General features: G+C 38.0%; 1 long non-coding RNA gene and 1 pseudogene across 1 annotated transcript; one reads left to right on the top strand and one right to left on the bottom strand.

Annotated features, from left to right (window-relative positions):
• The first annotated feature begins 544 nt into the window (after window positions 1–544).
• LOC112505359 lies at window positions 545–2,776 on the top strand (annotated as a pseudogene).
• Window positions 2,777–3,519: 743 nt separating this feature from the next.
• LOC112505361 lies at window positions 3,520–5,771 on the bottom strand. Its single transcript, XR_003068384.1, has 3 exons — window positions 4,975–5,771; window positions 4,474–4,576; window positions 3,520–3,966 (listed from the first exon to the last, which is right to left on the bottom strand). It is a non-coding gene; the product is annotated as an uncharacterized LOC112505361 (long non-coding RNA).
• Window positions 5,772–6,154: the final 383 nt, after the last annotated feature.

Genomic DNA, 6,154 nt, shown 5'->3' with positions numbered 1-6,154 from the left:
TCGATGTTACGTTCGTTATTTAAGTTTGTATGTTTAGTTTCTATATTGGTGGTTAAGCCTTGTGATTTAAAAGGATATTTTTTTTTACTTTCTACTAAGTATTTTATTTATTTTCTATCATTCTAGTTTATTGGGTTTTGGTATATAATAACATCATGCTAGAGGTTTATTGGCGGGGACCTCATGGCCCCGTGGTCCACATTTTGTGAACCCTACTTGCCATACCTCATAAGCAAGCACCGAAAAAGACAACTTGTCCTCCCCTGGAATCGAACCCCGGTAGGCACACCCCAAAGCAAGGCCTTTACGGAAGGAGGTGGCCACTAGGCCAAGGCCTAATGGTTTAATAACATCATGCTAGTTGTTAGATGGAATAGAAACACGTTATATACTTGGTTTGGAGGGTTTATTTGTAAATTAAGGTATAGTACAGGGAACCCATCGGTGTTATTTTGAAAAAAGAAAAACCCATGCTAGCTAGGGTTTATTGTGAATCTAAATATAAGCCCGTTGCCACCCTGCCTTATTTACTCTCTCTTCGCCGGCGGTTTGCGATTTACTCTCTCTTCGCCGGCGGTATTGCAAACCGCCACAATGGCAATGGCAATGGCGCAACCCAAAGTTTTGACACCGAAAGAGGCCGATATACAGATGATGTTGTCTGCCGAGGTCCATCTCGGCACCAAGAACTGTGATTTTCAGATGGAACGCTACGTCTTCAAGCGCCGAAACGACGGTATAAATTCTTCATCTCTCAATTCAAGCATCAATTGTCATTTTTTTGCTCATCGGCTTCATTCCACTCATTTTATCTACTTCTTTTACACGATAGAATGTTTTATTTTGTTATGCGGATCCGCTACTTGTAGTTAATAGCGTAAAGCATCGTCGTAATTGAAGCTGTCACGTATGATCGTGTGTGTGTGTGTGTGGTTGTATCTCATACATATTTATACGTATATCTGGACTACAATCAAATCCATTTAGAGCATGGAACATCCAACGATGCGGACGTTGTGTGCTTCGTAGCAATATGTTCATACTTATTAGTCGTTACAAAGGATTTTCTGAGACACAGGCTTACCTGTAGGAAAGTTTATACCATAGTGAAAGGGATCGTCTGAGTGCATTCTTAAATTCAAAAGCTAATCCTTTTAAAAAGAATTAGAAGAAAACGGCATGTGATAATGGAGTTTGTTTATTTCAATGTCAACAGAAGTTGCTTTAATTTCGTCTCCCATGACGTTTTTAGTAGTTTTAATTATTCGATCCTGTGTGGGATATACATATACTCCCATGCTCTCTGAGTAGGGTAGAGGTTGGTTTATCTTTTCTTGCACTTATTTTCAGCAATATTTGTGTAGTCACCAGAGTTGGTTCCAGATATCTGACTGCCTTGTTCCCTTTCTTACTGCAGGCATTTACATAATCAATCTTGGAAAGACATGGGAGAAGCTGCAAATGGCTGCTAGGGTAATTGTTGCTATTGAGAACCCACAGGACATTATTGTGCAATCTGCTAGGCCGTATGGGCAGAGGGCTGTGCTGAAGTTTGCTCAATATACCGGTGCTCATGAGGCATTGCTGGACGCCATACTCCCGGTACATTCACCAACCAGTTTCAGACATCGTTCAGTGAGCCTCGACTCCTATATTGACCGACCCACGCACTGATCACCAGGTTTGTACCTTGGTGTATCTGTTTTATTAGTTACTCTTTTTTGAAGGAACATTGAGCTTACATAGTTTGATACCTTGTCATCTTTATAAATAAGTTTCGTTTTAGTCTTTGTTCTTTAAATGATGAAAGGCATTTGTCTCCAATCTGACACCATCTTTGATTCTTCACAGCCCATTAAGGAGGCTGCACTAGGGAACATACCTACAATAGCTTTCTGTGACACTGATTCTCCTATGAGATATGTTGATATTGGTACCCCTGCCAATAACAAGGGGAAGCATAGCATTGGCTGTTTGTTTTGGCTTCTAGCAAGGATGGTTCTTCAGATGCGAGGTGTGATCAACCAAGGGCATAAGTGGGATGTTATGGTATGCATCAAAGAACTTGGATTTTTAGATCTAGCATTTAACATAACGGTCTTGGTTTTTCAGTCAAATCATCTTCTATATGCCATTTGTTTTTGCAGGTTGATCTGTTCTTCTACAGGAACCAGAGTTGACCAAGGAGCAAGAGGATGAAATAGCTGTAGCAGCTGACTACAAAGATTACGCAGCTGGTGCTCTTGGAATGGATGATCAATGGTCAGCACAGATTCCTGATGCCCAATGGGCTGGTGACATGGCTCCACCACCGATTGCTGGAGCACCTGTAGTTGCAGCTGCAACTGGTTGGACGGGTGCTGATGGTAAGAACTAGAAATTGTAAATGGTTTTTGTATGTTTCCTTACAAATATTCAATTGTGATCACTGTTATTGATGGCTCTGTACATACGCTAATCATCATGGCTAGTCTTTATATGAGATTTATTCTTGGTGTTTTCCTATTTTCAGCTCCAATAGCAGGTGCTACAGATGCAACAGGTTGGGAAGCTGTGGCAGCCCCTGTACCGACAGTTGAAAGTGGTGCTGCAACTGGTTGGGAATGAGGCTTGGTCTCTCTTCAACTTTCTAAGTTTCATTGAGGTGGATATTGTTTTAAGATTTATAAATTGGGTTTTTGATCCAGTTTGGTACTTGTTTAATGTTCATTAAGTTCTTTAAAGTGATATATAAGATTTAAGGCTTTTTTTAATAGATAAGTTTGTTTTTTCTTTCCTCGGCTATATGGTCTCTTTGTTTACAAGTGTTCCTTCAAAATCAATTGGATAGATGAGACCTTATCCTTATGTATATTGTTTTGCATCATTCCGAAGGTGGAGGATATGTGTAAATTTAGAGACAAGGGCTGATTTTCTAATCCCAGTAACCGGAACTGGTCGTTAGTTACGTTCTTAACTGACTGGCTAAGCCATTTTTATAAACTATCATGCTACCATTGGCCCTGCCTTTGTAATTATTTGTTGTTCGTGTTTTTTACAATTTAGAGTGTTCTTTTCTTAATTGACTACTAATTAACCAAAATTACATTCGAGTGCTCTTTATCTGTAGCATAAATACTAGGGTTTTGGTGTTTTCTCACACCAACTCTCTCACTCGTACGATTTATATCGTTTCGAGATATTTGAAGAAAAAAGGACACATTACAAATTTTTTTTGTTCTCAAGCCAGTCCAGTGTCTAATATTCATCTCAACCCCCAAAGACCTAAGTACTTGACTTGACAGACAGGCTAGCCTAGTTTCATTCAATAAAAAGGATTTGTACCAAAAGAACAGGCTCTCTTACCCTAAGCTTGATTGATCTGATCCTCTCTTCTTGAACCACTTGCCTTTTTTGTAATTAATGGACAGCCACCTTGGGAATCCCAGGATTTAATACCACCGGTATGGGAGAACAATCAAATACCAGACAATGTAATGGAATGCAACGGAAGAGATGCATGCAGATACTCACAAATCATGAAAGGAAGAAAGAACACTTATAGAATGAATCTCCAATCTGACTAAATAGCATCAAAAAATTATTTACAAAGATTCAAATTGTGAAGGAAAAAAAAAACCAGTTGTAGTTTTTTACTCTTTTTTGTACTGTACTAGAAGGGTTTTCATGTATGCTTTTAGTATCATCTTTTTTACAAGGGTTAGCATACTTTTACTTTTACTTTTTTTTTAAGGGGTTCTATATCTTTCTTCATAAAAAATGCAGCTTCTTCTTTTTGTTTCTCTAATGGTATTCTCTTACCACTTATTTCTGCTTTGCAACCCACATCCTTTGGAGGGGATGACTGAATTCAATGATTTATGGGTAAGAAGATTTTAGGTTTTCTGTTGGCAAAACTGATCAAAGGAACATATCCCCATTGGTCACCCATTCTGCAAATCTATCTGAAAACCCACCTCTACCATCCTGTGGGAAAATTAAAAACATAATAAGATTACAAGGATGAAAAAATTAAATCAGCAAATAACAAGAATTCCATAAATTGACCTCCATTTAACAATGAGAACATGCATATACACAACACAACCCTTGTGTTTGACTTCCAAGTGAGAAATAGTTTTAGCTTGGATGTTGAAAAATTATATCAGAGATTACTAAAAAAACTCAACCACATTAAAATATTAAATATGTACTAAAATACAACATTTTGGAGTCATAAATTCAAACGATTGGGTTCACCTTTGATCATGAAAGGTGCTTAGCTCCCAAAATCATGCAAACCACAACATTCATGGTAACAAAATTGGAACAAAGTCTATCAATCTTAAAGTCATAGGAAGTCGCATCTAATTCTTTTTAGCGCAAGGGAAGTTTCATATTTTTAATGTTCACATCCTCATCAACTTTTACTTTTGGAAAGGAAAAATGAAAAACTGGAGTGCAAATGAAGCAGAATAAAATAAGAAAGCTGACCTTCACAGTAAGAGATATCTCAGAATCGCTAGCGAAGGTGCACATTTCATTTATTACATTGTCAGATGATTGACCACCGATAGGAGAGCCTACAAGTGTTGACCTGCAGCAGCCATTAACGTGGAGTTTACAATTTCAGCAATAAGCTTTCTTAGACTTCTCAAGTAACCACTTCTTTCAGACAAACAGAATTCCAATAATATCTGTGCACCTTCCTTACCTCCCATAGATGTTAAAACTAGTGTACGATTCAAGACATCGAGTAGAAAGAAGATGTTATCTCTAATAAGTCCCTGTTAAAATTATTAAGCTTATCTGCTTAGCATCTCTAGGTTCAGTAATTTATAAGAAATTGGAAAAAATGAAATGTCTTGTTGCTATTGCGTCGACATATCAGTGAGGGTTGGTTCAAAAGTGATGACACCATTAACATAGCTGGTACAGGCAGGAATCAGAATGTACAATAAAAACAAGTTTTAGATAATGCACACAATGAGTTACCTCTCATATGTTTCGTCTTCACATGAATTTCCAGATGAGGAAAGCCAGTCAACATCAAGAAAATTCGAACAGTTGAAAGAATCCCTGTTGTAAAATATGCGATCACTGTTGGGGCATTCTTCAGCAAGCTGTGGCCGAGAAACTGAATTTGTATACCTGCAAAGATGCCAGCAATAAAACTCAAACCAAATACAAACCAGTCCTATAGCTTTCACTTTTACATGTACAAAAGTCTGATATGAGCAATCAACAAAAACTTCAAAGATAAGATTATTCTAGTTAAGATATATGTATTTCGTGTCATGAGAAGAAAGTCGATAATTATGTAAGACTGAAACTTTCAGCACAGAATCTTGTAAGGACTCTGATGTGAACTTGTCTGGCTTTGGGCATTTCTATCTCGAGGAATAGCTGCTTCAAGAAAAGTCCTATGACCAACGTAAAATAGATGACTCTGTGACTACCCTGTTTGGCTGCTTCAAGCTGACTTTGATATACAATTGTGTCTCAGAGGCAATGTCCCAATTATAGTCGAAAGGTTACAGATGTTTCCAGCTCTTTGAGAGGCTGGAGCTCTCCTAGGCTCATGCCAAATTTGAGCAGGGCTGTGAGGAATGTTCATAGGAAACCATCCAGGATTGAGAAGACTCATATCCCTTTCCCCAAATTGAAGTGCCATCAAATCCAAAAGGTACATGTGGCATGCCATGAAATACAAAGGGCTAGGTTTTTTATTGAATGCATAGCCTAACTAGGACCCAATAATGTTTAAAGCCTATGTTCAAACCAAACAAACCCACCTCCTATTTGAGTTCGTCTTTTAAGAATATCTTGAATAATAGATTCCTCCATAATAGAAAACCAATGGAACAACCACATCACCTAATCACGAGGAAACGTACAGAACTGATAATCCCTCACTTCTAAGCCATCTCTCATTTTAACCGGTCTTGGTGTAAAAGAATGCCCACAATTCTCTATACTACCCCTGCACTTCTTATTACACTTCATTATTATGACTACTATCAATTAAACTCTACCCCTTACTCCTATATAAAGCTAACAGCAGGTTTACCGATACCTCACTACAAAAAAGGTAAAAAATTGGGAAACTGGTCTTTAATGGCATTGTGATCTTCCCATGAAGCTTCAAAGTTGTCCATCACTTTCCATTTCACTA

Source organism: Cynara cardunculus, unplaced genomic scaffold (assembly GCF_001531365.2).
Source record: "Cynara cardunculus var. scolymus isolate 2C unplaced genomic scaffold, CcrdV1 Un_Scaffold_10135, whole genome shotgun sequence".
In the NCBI taxonomy this organism is placed as follows: domain Eukaryota; kingdom Viridiplantae; phylum Streptophyta; class Magnoliopsida; order Asterales; family Asteraceae; genus Cynara; species Cynara cardunculus.
Note: the sequence above shows the minus strand (reverse complement) of the source record. Positions and strands in the feature narration are given on the sequence as shown.